At 38.6% G+C, this 14,409-nt stretch overlaps 1 protein-coding gene across 3 annotated transcripts in view; it reads right to left on the bottom strand.

Moving 5' to 3' along the window:
* Positions 1-13,592, bottom strand: part of LOC131434692 (protein charlatan) — a 48,740-nt gene extending 35,148 nt beyond the window's left edge. Inside the window, exon 1 of one of the 3 annotated variants that reach the window (XM_058601690.1) lies at positions 13,388-13,592. The gene's annotated coding sequence lies outside the window, so the exon portion shown is untranslated. The remainder of the gene's footprint in view (positions 1-13,387) is intronic. The other 2 variants (XM_058601687.1, XM_058601689.1) reach the window with 2 other exon arrangements.
* Positions 13,593-14,409: the final 817 nt, after the last annotated feature.

Genomic DNA, 14,409 nt, shown 5'->3' on the forward strand with positions numbered 1-14,409 from the left:
AGATATCTTCAAAATCGAATAGTTACGTCGCTTTCGCTTGATGCCAAACCCATCCCAGTTTCCACCCTCATTGCTGTCAAACCGTTTGTTTGAAGCCAGTTTCGAACCTAGTTTCAACGTCATTGAACTGAAAATCGAGTCATTCCTCCTGATTTTTATATCGGGTTTGCGAGCCCAATACAGTTTCATGAAAAATGTTTGTTTGATGAAACTAGTCAGGGTCAATTTAAGTTTTCTCAATCGAAAACGAAATTAGTGTATAAGCAAAGCAAAGCAAAATCAGTCTGCTCGATCTGTAATGTGCAGGACAATTGCATGACTAGTGCTACGATCCTACTGACACCAAAAATTCTTAATAAGTGACATGTACGTTTATGCTGAAAGCTGCACAAATATTACATTGTTACCAACATCCATCGGTAGCAGTTTGAACTGCGATCATCATAATGATTTTTAGCATCCATGTCCAACCAGCATCAGCACAAATTGCAATACAACAAAGCAAATATTAATATAAAACAACAGCTCCACGACCTAAACGGCCCCCAAACCAAGTCAAACGTCACAGTTTGTCGGTCGTTGGTTGTCGTTCGTCATTCGTCATTCGTCCGTCCAGCTTCAGATGCATGGCGCGATCGTAGCGATCACGACCACAGACGAACGTGCGGAAGGAATGAAAGCAGAACGAAAACAAATTTATTTCGACACAGCCCACACACGCCTCATTTAGGTCCTCTGGAAGTTCCGTACTGAAAATATCAGCAACTGCAACGAGCTGACAGTGTCCGTTCAAGTTTCAGTTCTCTCCTCTTCTTAACCCTACAAAAAAGCCGGGCATATTCATTACCAGATGTGTTATATACTATTAATCTGTCTCGAGTAGTAGAAGACGGTCTGATACTACTAATATGAGCGCTGGTGATAATTCTCAGCTACGTCAGTAGTCACAAATACACTATTGTTATGAACAACAATAGATGTTAAGTATTATTGTGTATCATCATGATAATCGGCGTTTGAGTGACATAAATTTCATCCGAAGCCATGTTTCCGAGAAATACGATGGTAACGAATAAAAACGTATGATCTGATTCATTTCTTTATTGAAAATCTAAAGTTTTCTAAAGAATAAAGATAATTAGTTACACTTTGATTTTATAAATTGACTGTTAAAGTTTTTCAGTTATTCTACAACTGATGGTCAACAAAAGGTGAGATTCCTAAATTCTCACAAGTTTCTATAGCATACCTCCCTGCGTGTCTATGATGACATTGGGTCAATAGAAGGGCACAGAGAGACTGAGAGCTTTCACCTTCTGCGTCAACAGCAGAATGAGAGGGATCACCTTGGGTTGTTTATGAATGCTCATCTGGAATTGCGGATTCAAAAAACAGTGCTTCAAACAGAAATTACATACTTAGTTAAAAAAATGAAAATTTACCTGGGCATAATATTCAATAATCGTGTAATCACACTTCGTGTGAATTTTTCTGCTTTTTGTCATATACATGTAATGAATGCTTCAAATCAAGTGAATTTTAGCTTGGTCTCGTAAATTTTTGGCAACTTGATTGAATTTTTTCACAATTTGCTCAATTTCCAGTAAGTCACATCAAAGACATCATATTAACAAGATATCCAGCTCTCACATTCTCCGAACAAATCATTGGTAACATCTTTTTGTGCGAGCATGGCGCCCTCAGGCGAGTCCGCGTCGAATCTCGTACAAAGAAGTAAGGGAGAGTAATGTCAAATTCGTGCACGCCAAAATAGCAGCACTGCCCACCCATACCATTGAAATAAAATGTTGAATGTGATGCCGTGCGATGGCGTTGCTGAACTGAAGATTGCTTTCGCTCCAAGCTGACAGGGTCTGGTCACATGGAATATTACACGGTTTTGAGTGGAACAGTATTGACGTCAAATTGAATAATCGTTTCGACACCATAAAAAACACGATAAAAACCTTATTTAATCCACAGAAAGGTGTAATGATGCCTTTCTCATATCACTTATATATCCATAAATATCACTAAAAAATTCTGTCAAGATTTTTATTTTCCAAACTACCATACTTATGTGTCCTGTGCACCGACAGTGGTGCAAAGGGTCAACGAGAAAGATTTCCATCCTGGGCGATTGTTTGCCTTCGCCTTGACCGCCTGGGCCCAGGTCAAATTCCGATCGACTCGCTTAAATTCCTTATTCAGGCTCCGCCGCCATGAGTCCCTAGGTCTACCTCTGCTGCGATGTCCGGTTGGATTCCAGTCCAGCGCTTGCTTGCAGATTTCGTTTCCACTCTTTCGAAGTGAGTGTCCGACCCACCTCCACTTACGTTCCCGAATTTCAGTCAATGTCGGCTTCTGATGACAACGATGAAAGAGCTCGGCATTCGAAATTCAATTGTCAGGCCACCAGGCACGAATTATTTACCGCAGATATCGGTTGTTAAACACCTGCAGTTTTTGCGTGCTTTCAGCTGGTATACCCCAGGTTTCGCTGGCGTACAACAGTACAGATTTCACGTTTGTGTTGAAAATTCGGATCTTAGTGCGTAGACGAATCTGATTTGATCTCCAGATATTTCGTACACTCGCAAAGGCAGACCTTGCCTTCTTAATTCGCGCGCCTATGTCGCTCTTGGTCCCACAGTCTGATGCTATCTGGCTGCCACGATATTGAGAGCTTTCAACTTTATCCACTGCCTGACCAGCTATCGTAAAGTTGGATGGATTGGCTGCGTTGACATCCAACGATTTAGTCTTGCTGACGTTGATGTTGAGACCCGCCGCTGAGGAGCGTTCGACGAGATCGTTGAGCTTACTCTGCATGTCCGCTCATTGATAGGTTCCCACTTGATGAGCGCCGCATTCTCTTGGGCGCTAAGTAGGAAACCAACTCCACGGTGACGGGGAGCATTTTCACCTCGTATACCAGAATACAGTAGTACCTGTCCCAACGGTAGCTTGTGTTCTCCAAAGTTTGGCCAACGGACCGCTGTTTTGCGCTACAAGTCGTTGCCGTTAAATCAGTTCGTAATCTTTCTCTATTGGTTTCTGTAACAGTTCTTGATTTTCGGAGACAGTAGGTGGTTAGTCTAAGGTCCCTTATCCTTGGGATGGGGCTGCCATCTTAGATATAGCTTCCGAGGAATAGCATTTCTTATTCAGCCGCTGGATACCAGGTAGACGCTGTTTGAGCCGTCCCTAACATGGGAAACAGACGCTCGCTTTGCAAGGGGGGCACTATCTTTTCATTAATTCTTTCAAAAATTTTCTGATTTGTAAAACTCACGCTCACATTGACCAACATTATTCACCCGACTGCATTACACACAATCCATCTACTTGTTAACGATATTAGAACTTTTCTTCAGCCTACAGCGGTATTTCTAGAACAGTCATATACATTCCTCCAAGCATTTAGTAAGCAATAATTTTGACACTGAATTAAGCACGTTGCTTGAAATGACAAATCACATGGATCAAGTATGCATGTGTAATCTCCTTACAAAACAAACTACTCGTTGCACGCCAAACGATTTTTTCAACGATCCAGTATTCTTTTAGACAGTGTATAGTGAAAAAACGTGTAATGATTCATTGTATAGTGCAGCAAGAAACTGCAAAAAAGTACTTTTTCCTCAAGGAGGTTTTTTTTGCATTTATTGAACATAAATTGTCGGCCGTTCGCCCTTTGAGAGCTAAAGCTAAGTTTTTTTTCTTTTTCCCTGTTGTTCAATACCACTAGATTTTTTTGCCCTTCAATTTTTACCCGCACGGACTTTTTTCCGTGCCATGACCAAAGGTTCAAAATTGCCTGACCTCTCTCCAGATGACGAAATGGAATCATCTGATGGCAATCAAATTCGTGTTAAAAATTATTCCGATGGGCTTGCACTTCCGGCCGGTCCGTACGCGGTTTACATCCGGAACAAATTGAGCGGAAAAAAATGAACATCCTTAGATTATCTAAAGACCTGACCTCGCGATATTTTACAATACAAAAGATTGAAAAAGTACGCCCAGACAAGCTTAGGGTCTTGTTAGCCAGTGCAACACAGGCTAAAGAGATCGTTCAATGTGAGCTCTTCACGCGGGAGTATCGCGTATACATTCCAGCTCGCGAAGTCGAGATAGACGGCGTGATCACCGATCCGAGTCTGACTTGCGAGGACGTTCTTAAGCATGGGGCAGGCGGTTTTTAAAAACCGAAGATACTGGACTGCAAGCAACTGCGCTCAGTATCGTCCGCTGAGGATGGGACTGAGTCCTATATCCTATCAGACTCGTATCGGATGACTTTCACTGGCTCGGCTTTGCTTAATTACGTCCTCCTGGACTGAGTTCCCCTTTTTGTGCCGCAGGTCATGAACTGCACCAATTGCAAACAATTGGGACATACATTCAAAGCGTTCTTTTGCTGAAATGTTGAAGAGTGCTACGCCTCCAGTAAACCTATACGCTTGTTTGTCAACTGACGAGAGCGATGCTGATGACCCCATCGAAGGTACATCTTCGACTGTCCCTCTTAGCTCATCATACAGAAAGAGAAGAAATAAATCTTCTCAAAAGCTCCCTAGTAAGGGTTCGAAGGTGTCCTCTGATAGGTCTCAAAAAATTACAACAACTGGTAGTGATGCAAAAAACCGAAAAAAAGCTCCAGTCCTTGGGAAATTAATTTCCGAGCAAGAATTTCCATCACTTCCTGGTACTTCAAAACCCCCGAAAGCCCCTAAAGGCCAGTCAAAAAATTTACTGGGTTTGTTAAATTCTCTGATATTGGATCATGTCTACTTTCAATATTTCTGAACCTCTTAAAAGCTTGATAATGGCTTTTATTTCTACAGTTAAAACATTCTTGAAGCAGTTGACTGCAAAATGGCCCATTCTTTCAGCGATTGTATCCTTCGATGGCTAAGTCACCCAAAGAGGTCACGGATACAATCACTGTTATACAGTGGTATTGTAAAAGTATCATTCCCAAAATAGATCCTTTCAAATTTCTAGTAAATAATCTGAAATGAGACGCATTTGCATTGTGAGAAACTTGGCTAACTTCTGAAATACCCTTAAACTTCCACGATTTTAACATTATTCGTCTGGATCGAGATGACCACTATGGAGGAGTACTTTTGGGAATCAAAAAGTGCTATTCTTTCAATCGCATTAACCTCCCATCGATTCCAGGTATTAAAATTGTCGCATGTCATGTTACAATCAAAGGTAAGGACCTTTGCATTGCTTCCATCTATATTCCCCCAAGAGCCTTCGCTAAAAAAATATGTCCTGACTCTGTTCCGGAACAGGCGTCATGCGCGTCGCCTCATCAAACAGATAAGAAACACCTTTTTCGATGGTAGAGTTCTCACTTGCGCTTTTATCGTGTAACAATAAAGCTCCGGGGTTAGACAAAATCAAATTCAACTTGTTAAAAAGTTTGCCTGACTCTGCCAAAAGGCGCATGTTGTTTCGTCTAGACAATTGGGTCGAGACTAATGGCTTACTTTCAGACAGACAATTCGGCTTTCGCGGATGCAAAGGAACGAACGATTGTCTTGCGTTGCTCTCAACAGAAATTCAAATGGCATTTGCTCGTAAAGAACAAATGGCGTCAGTTTTCTTAGACATTAAAGGAGCTTTTGACTCAGTTTTCATAATCATCATCATATCTGAGAAGTTGCATCAGCATGGTCTTTCACCAATTTTGAACAACTTTTTGTATAATCTATTGTCCGAGAAATACATACGATTCAGTTACATGGGTCTTTCGCAAGGCTCATGCTTAATCCCCCTTTTATACAATTTTTACGTAAACAACATTGATGAATGTATCAATAGATCTTGCGCGCTAAGACAACTTGCCGACGATAGCGTTGTGTCTATTATAGGACCCAAAGCTGCCAATCTCCAAGGACCATTGCAAGATACCATACCTCAGGTCCTCAGATTTAAATATATCGGGGTCTGGTTCGACTCTAAAGGCACCTGGGGATGTCACATTAGGTATCTGAAACAAAAATGCCAGCAGAGAATCAATTTTCTCCCACCCAGGAGACCTGATAAGGTTGTATCAAACAACGATATTGTCCGTAATGGAAACGAACACCCATTTCATTAAACTGAAAAGAATTTAGTATCGATGAGTCCCGATGGTGATTGTAAACTTCGAAAGGCTTGTCGAGCTCAATTCTCAGACCCGTTTTATGTCCTTGTATATTGATTACATGGCTTAGAATATTAATTCTTCTTGGTTTGTTTCCAACCGTGCTCATTTCTTGGATACTTCTGATTCTACTATGTTTTTCATACGCCCTCAAGTAGCCCCTAATATTTTTAATAAAAAATGTAGAACAGTCAACTGTTAACAGGTGTTTTACACTGACGGATCAAATATCAACGAGTCCACAGGCTTCGGCATATTCAATCAGAACATCACCGCTTCGTACAAACTTAGTGATCCGGCTTCAGTTTACGTCGCAGAATTAGCTGCTATTCAGTACACCCTCGAGATCATTGAAACCTTGCCCAAAGACCATTACTTCATTGGCACGGACAGTCTAAGATTAATAGAAGCTCTCCGGGCAATGAAGCTAGGAAAGTATCCCCCATATTTCCTGGGGAAAATACGGGAACACTTGCGAACAGTCTGGGTCCCTTCGCATTGTTCCATTCCGGGATATGAAAAAGCAGACTCATTGGCTAAGGTGGCCCCTTTTTACCCCGTTACCACAATATTTACTTTTTTTCATTCTCTTCCGTAACATCACCATCACCGCCCACGGAAAACCGCTCCAGTCGAAAACCAGCATGCGGGCCACCCGCCGGGCCTTCGTAGCCTGAGGGTGTTTCCCGCGGACCCATACGGACCGAAGGATGCGGCCAGCATAGATATTTACCAACGCCATCTGGAAGACTCATGCAATATTTGGTAATTATAAGTATGTTTTGATAATTATAAGGACTATGTTAAACAATTTAATTCTGCTCATAAAAAAAACTTGTTATATTTAAAAAACAACACTAAATTTTTTTTTATATGTTGTAGCTGAAGTCCGAAGTAAAATACTGTCAGATTTCTAGAACGAAGAAATTATATTTGAAAAAGTTACATATTTTCAAAATAATGTAAATTTTCGAAAATCATGACAAACCTTTTTTATATTTTTCAACAAAATTTTAACAGGAATCAGAAAATATATATTCCCAATGTTCGTGAAGAATGAAAAAATATGTTTCCCATTTTTCTGATATTTATTTTCTTAGGGTAAGCCTATTGTTATATTTTCCCTGATCTAACAAAAATGTACCTGTTGGTTATTACAGGTACCCATATTTGTATATAAAACAATCTGGTACTGCGAGTTTTTTACGTCAATGCGAAAATTGCTTAGATTCAGCCTAATAGGAAAAAAATTATCAAAAGAAATGGATGAAAAATGTATTGATGAATCTATTTTTAAACAATGGGTGACAACTAACGGATGCAATTTAGAAACGTTCATAAAACAAAAGGAAGTTTGTTTCCTATTTTGTTCATAAGTTAGAGAAGTTGATGCCACATAATTTAATTAAGAAAAAGTAGTCTACTTTTTTGCGAAATACAAAAAAAAACATGCAAGAAGGAAAATTTTTAACTATATGTGATTTTTCAAAAATTTGGTCGTCAAATGGTGAAATAAATAAGTCCTCACAAGTTCCTATCTCATACCTCCCCGTGTGTCTATGATGACATTTGGTCAATAGAACGGCGTCGGCTGGGTGCTATCACCTTCTGCGTTAGTAACAGAATGAGAGGGAGTGAAATGGCTTACCATAGTATATTGCAACATATAATTCTGTATTGTTTATTACATTATTTATTATATATTGAATTGAATGAAATAATATATTCTTATTATTATTATTAATACTATTATTATTATTATTATTATAATTATTATTATTATTATTTTTATTATTATTGCTATTAAAAGCGAAAGAGAAATAAAAGAAAAGCATACTTTACACTGCGACATAAACTGTTATATTGTATCGTAGCATATTATTTTATATATTATCGTTTTATATTATTTCATGTTATGTTATACAATAATATTATAATGTAATATTATAATATAATATTATATTATATAATATTAAATTATAAAACATTATATTATATTAGAATATATTATATTGTATTATGCTCAATTATATCGGCAAGGGTGAGGTGTAGGGAGACAAACACACCCAAACAAACACACACACACTCAACCGCCCACCCCACCAACCCACCCCACACACACACACACACACAGAGAGAAAGAGAAAGATAGAGAGAGATAGAGAGAGAGAGAGAGAGCGAGAGAGAGAGAGAGAGAGAGAGAGAGAGAGAGAGAGAGAGAGAGAGAGAGAGAGAGAGAGAGAGAGAGAGAGAGAGAGAGAGAGAGAGAGAGAGAGAGAGAGAGAGAGAGAGAGAGAGAGAGAGAGAGAGAGAGAGAGAGAGAGAGAGAGAGAGAGAGAGAGAGAGAGAGAGAGAGAGAGAGAGAGAGAGAGAGAGATTGCTCAGCTCGATGAACTTAGTCGAATGGTATATGACACTTGTCCCTCCGGGTCAATTTTTACTAGTCGGTTTTTCAAGTGATTGCCTAACCTTTCTATATTATTTTTTTTATCCTACAGGTTATCGCTTCACCTATTCAAACACGCCATTCAAACGCGGCGCCTGCTGTGGTTAGAGACATGTTGTTCATATTGACCACCCTAAGTGCATCGAAAATATTGTAGTCACTATTTCTCAGTTACGATTCAGTTGCGAATTTATTCAGCAGAGATTTTTTTATTGATGAAAATATAATAATTTAATGGCGAACTAAAGCGTAGTGGAAATTCAGCATCGAAATATCATTGGAGGCTCTTCTTCCTTTCGATTATCTCTATAGCGATATTTCGGTGGGTGAAATTCGTCATCACGTTTTGCTGACACAAAAAGTCACTTGTGATCTTCGAGGTTCAGAGTTTTGTGGACGCTTGCTTCGTGTATGAAAATCTCGGAAGTGATTTTTACAATCACAGAGCTTTTTCAGAAAATCTCTAATTTTTTAACGAGTGATAATGAATTGAAAATTCTATTGAACCCATGGATGCATTGTTTGTTAAAAAAAACCCTTATGGAAGTAAGTTGACAGCAATTTGCCCGTTTCGTTTGAAAGGACCGTGTTGGCTCGAACCGACAAACCGGTTTATTCGACAGTCGAAAAAAACAACAACACATTTATTCGTCACCTTGCCGACACCACGAGGTGGAGTTGTAATGATGCCCACTACACAGAACCACTGTCCAGGCTCAACAAGGCAGTCATTAACATCATCGTCATTACAATCATCAACGATCAGCACAGTGCCACCTTCCCCTATCAGAAGCCACGAAACAACGAACTAATTTTGCGTTGGGTTGGGTTGGGTCGAGTTTGGTCTTTACTGGCTATCTGGTTGCGAAGAGCGCGGCTCACATGTTGTCGAGCATTTTATTTATTTCATTTACTATCATCTCAGCCGTACAGACAAGTAAACCTGAGACGCTCAGCATGGGATCGTGATATGAGAGCGAAGGAGAACCCGCTTGTTTGAATTTGTGAAATTTTCCATTACTGTAACTTCGTACTTGCTCGCATACCATGCAACCCCATAGACTTTGAGAAAGAAAAATAGCCCAACTATTGTGACAGGAGTGCTCAATATCGGCGTAGTGGTGCGAGAAGAATTCTAGTCAAAATGTTACCCAAAAATCAACACTAATACGCGATTTCCTCGCTAGCAGATGTCCTCGGCTACCATCAACAACATCCCAAAAGTTCCAATTTGTGGCAAACCATACGCTTCCCCTCCAGAAGGACTGTTTTGGGGAATCATTTTTGGATCTAAAAAATAGAGTAATCCGAATTTTGAATATAGCACTTATTAATATGTATATTTTAGTACAAAAAAATGATCAGTTTTAAAAATTGAAAAACAAAATGGCGGCTTAGCGACATTTCCGCGAAAGTGCTGCATTTTGACGGCCGGAAATTCAGCTCCTGCAATTTTCGATCTAGAACAAAAACAAAACATTTTCTAATTTCATATTACAGTGTGCACGTAGGGGTTTTTTAATTAATTGATTTTCTTTAAAATGGCAGCCCTTTGAAAATAAAACCGCATTTTTCCATCACAAAATTGTTCATAAAAAATAATATTTACAATTTTAGAAAACCGCTACGTACCTCTGTGGAAATAATTATGGAGAATATTCTTTGAAATTTTTGAATCGATTGGTCAAGATTTACTTGACTTATGTTTCCGGTCAACTCACAAAACGTGGTTCTAAGATAAACGGTTTAAAGTCGTTTAATAGTCGGAGTCTCGCGGTAAAACTCGAAATTAAGACGTCTAAAAACTTTTCCCGCTTTTCATCTTTTGGAATATTATTTTTAAGATCATACATGACCTTAATTTTCGAATTATTTGCAGTGAAATGTCGGCATAGGATGGCAATGTTCGCTAGCGTTGCCAAGACTGCTGCGAAAGAGAAAGTGTGCGTGTATTTTTTTGTGTAATTCAGTATCGCACTCGGAGCTTTTTAGTTGAATTGGCATTGCCGATGAAGTTTTTTCTTTTTATATTTTTTTATATATTTCTCGATTCTCGTAGCTCTCTTGAATGGAGAACGCACTTCGACGTAAAAGATGAAATTGAATAAATTTATTTATGCAACCTACATGCAGTTCCTTAACATGAATCTTGAACAGAAAAAAATTCAAGTGTCGATCATTTTGAAGCAGTACTAAATAAAGAAGTGTATCGGATGCTTTCTACATTATCGAGCGAGATACAAAAAGGTAATTTTCTACATGGAGAAAAGGGATTGTGTTCTGTTTCAGAGTTTTTGACCACAGAGACCAAGAACCGGTATATCCGAAGTCGGTTCGTATGGTCAGTAACTTAAATGACCTACAAGATGTAATAGTCTAATTTAGAAGAGTTTTTCCCTCCTTTACTTCTTTGGACTATACGACGGCATGAAATTTCAAACACTCATCACCCTGTAATTCCGGAACCAGAAATCAGATCCGGATTAAATTCAGGAATTGTGTAAAGGACCGATTCTAAGTTTGAGTTAGTTCCATTTTGAAGTTTTTGACGAATATTTCTGGTACTTCCGGTTCCAAATTCCGGGAACCGGTGTAACTGATACGAGTTTAAGTGGTCTTTAACTTACAGTACCAGTAAACTAGAGGAATAAATTTACTATTTTTGAATAATTAGACCTTCTTTACATCTTTTTCTATGAAAGAAATTTTTTGAACTTGAAGTTTTTCACTCATCACTCTGTAATTCCTGAATTGTAGGTCAGATACACATGAAATTTAATAAACCTATAGGGCAGTAGTGCCTTTAATTTAAGACTAAGTTTGTTAAAATCGATTCAGCCACTTCGGAGAAAAGTGGTGGCACACACACACACACACACATTTTCCGTACTCGAAGAGCTAAGTCGAATAGTTTATGACACTCGGCCTTCCGGGCCTCGGTTCAAAGTCGGTTTTCACAGCATAGCGTTTCTATAGGAGAAAGGTGAAAGTAACGACGGTGCAGACTGAGTAACGACGGTGCAGACTGATAGTAAATTTAAATATCCAACCGTAATAACTAGTAACACAGAAATAAGACCTTAGGCGCAATTTTTTTCAGCACCAACATTCCTCATTTGTCCAACATTATTCGCCATGATTTAAGTAAAAAGCTAGTAAACAAGTATCACAAAGATACAGAATAATTAACTATTGAACAGCTTTCAAATTAAAAAAAGTAAATTTAAAAAAATCAAAGCAGTCATTTTAGCGAATAATATTAATAAGCGGAATTCATCTTGTAACGCCTTTTCCCTGAGTAAAGTGACACCTCATTCGCTAATTTCAGATGAGTCATACGAACGCAATCCAGTCAAGAATGAGAGGTGTGATTCACGCAAAATGAAGTTCAGGCCCTAAAACAAGAATAATTTTCAACTTTTTTAGTCCAAGACTTTGTGCAAACCGTATCTGTAAAGTATTCATTCCAAGACTTACATAAACGATGTACATAATACTTACATAACCGATTATCGCGGGAGAATATGAGATATCATGATAAAATTTCAAAATACTGTTCACGCATATTTTCTGATTATAATTGATTAGAGTATTCTTCGCTCCACGAACAAAAAAAGAATAATATTCACCGGGTTTTGAAACTTTCGAAGCTAGAAACCGGAGACCAGTTTGATAACCAAACAAATTCAATGCAAATAGGAAGAATTTGATCAATTTCACCTCTATTTTGCATCATTACTTCAACTACTGTTTATAATTTTTACCAGTAGAATTCGAGTCCAGATCAAATTTGACACAGATGCTGATGAGTAACTTAAATCAAAGTTTTTTGAATACCCATTTCTGATAAGCTGAGTGACATCAAAGCAAGAACATTGTTCATCTCGGCTAAGACGAATGATATATGACATTTAGACGAATTTAGTGTTTTGAAATGATTGCATAACCGAGAACATGGCGGCATCTGCACTGAAGTTCTTATATTTTTAGCTAACATTCCTGTTTTCACATATCTCAGTACCTTTTCTAATATTTTTCATAAGTTAAACAGTTTGCCATTTTTAATCGTTAAGTAAAATAATTTGGTTTTCCAACCATATTCCAACTAATGAGTTTTAATTTATGCCATTTATTTATTTTCCTACTAGACGCATCCAACTTTATTTTAAAATTATGCTAAAACATTTCACTTTGCTCGTGTCTTATGAGCGATTCCATTGTTCTAAATCTTAGGTTTGTCAACTCTTGTTACGTTAATCCTCATATCCTCATTATTCTACTATAAAACACAAAAAATCTACCGTTTGTAGGTTAGTTGGAATTATTCATAGTTCAAAAATTTAATTTTTCAGATTCACATGAAAATACTATTGCATATTTCCGTACAAGGTAAGGAAACCCAATTTTAGGTCTTCAGTTTCATGAATGAATAATTTTTACCAACAAAAAAACCAGTCGCACCCGACACTTTTTACAGTTTTTGTTGTGGGCCATAAATAACCACTTGACGTCTCGGTTGGGCAAAATGGGTGGAAAACCCCAACAATCCCACCTTCGAATAAGACGCAGGCAGCCATTAACCATCGTCAGCGGAGGTAGGCGAAAAAATCAATAATTCTATGTGATGAAGGCTCTTGCGCGCGGAGACGGCATCCATTTTCCTGTGCGATACGAAAGGGACAATCCACCACCATGCCCCGAGAAAGGAAAAAAATGTGTGCGGAAAACACCCTCTCGACACTTTAGACATATGTTTATAGGCGATGAAAACTTACCTCTTTTGGGAGACTATTCTATCCATTTTGAAAATTATCCATATTCATTGTAGTTCACTTTTATTCTCTAGTACAACTAGGCAATTTTTACTACTTCACACTTAACTGGGAAATTACATTCTACGGAGTTCGCAGTCGGACACAACCGCACCAGCCGACCAGTCTCTCAGAAATACGCGGCCAATGCGATTGCAAAAGGATGAGAAGTTGTGCACTACGTCCTCTTCCTCGACGTTAGCGTCATCGCTGTTGTTGTTACTGTTGCTGTAACTACTTCCTTTGGTCGGAGGGGTGAAGGAAAATTCACTCCCTATTTTCCTTAACCACTGTACCGGTTTACTCACTGTTATTCGGTTCTCATTGACAGCTCTCACAATTATCGCAACCATGAACAGCAGTCAATTTAGGAGGGGAAAAGCGCTCGTGAAATTTGTAAGAGTGCGTTCTTTGATTACGTGCTCTTTTTTTGCTCAGTCGCAGTAGAAAACGGTATTCGAATAAACATTGGTTGTCACCAAATACTGGTGATAGTTCCCTACCTCACTGATATGAAACAACGTGGCGCTAGTAATCGAAATCTGAAACTGAACAGATCAATGTATATGCAAATTCAGCTTTTCCTCGGGTATACAAGAATCCACATCATCCAACTGTGAAAGGGAAGGTAAATTATACTGATGAAAATGTGTGTGGAATGCTCCCTTGCGGAGTGACGTCGCATAGGCGAGTATAAACATAGGTCGTGCGAAATCTGGACAGGTACGGAGGCTGCTTACTGAGTTCGGTCCCAGTAGCTTAATAGGTAAACCGATATCCTCGAAAAAGAAAAAGTTACGAGTTCGAGTCCCGTCTCTGAGACTATCAGTTCTTTTGCCGTTTTTTCTGGCTGGGTACAGTTAAAAACTTGAATTACGTTCAAAGCGACTTGCACGTCTCAACAACCATAATAAATAAACAGTCATATATCTGTACTTTAATGAATAGCATTATTTGTATAGAAACTTTCTAACAGATTCATAATT

The sequence above is a fragment of the Malaya genurostris genome, chromosome 3 (genome assembly GCF_030247185.1).
Source record: "Malaya genurostris strain Urasoe2022 chromosome 3, Malgen_1.1, whole genome shotgun sequence".
In the NCBI taxonomy this organism is placed as follows: Eukaryota; Metazoa; Arthropoda; class Insecta; order Diptera; family Culicidae; genus Malaya; species Malaya genurostris.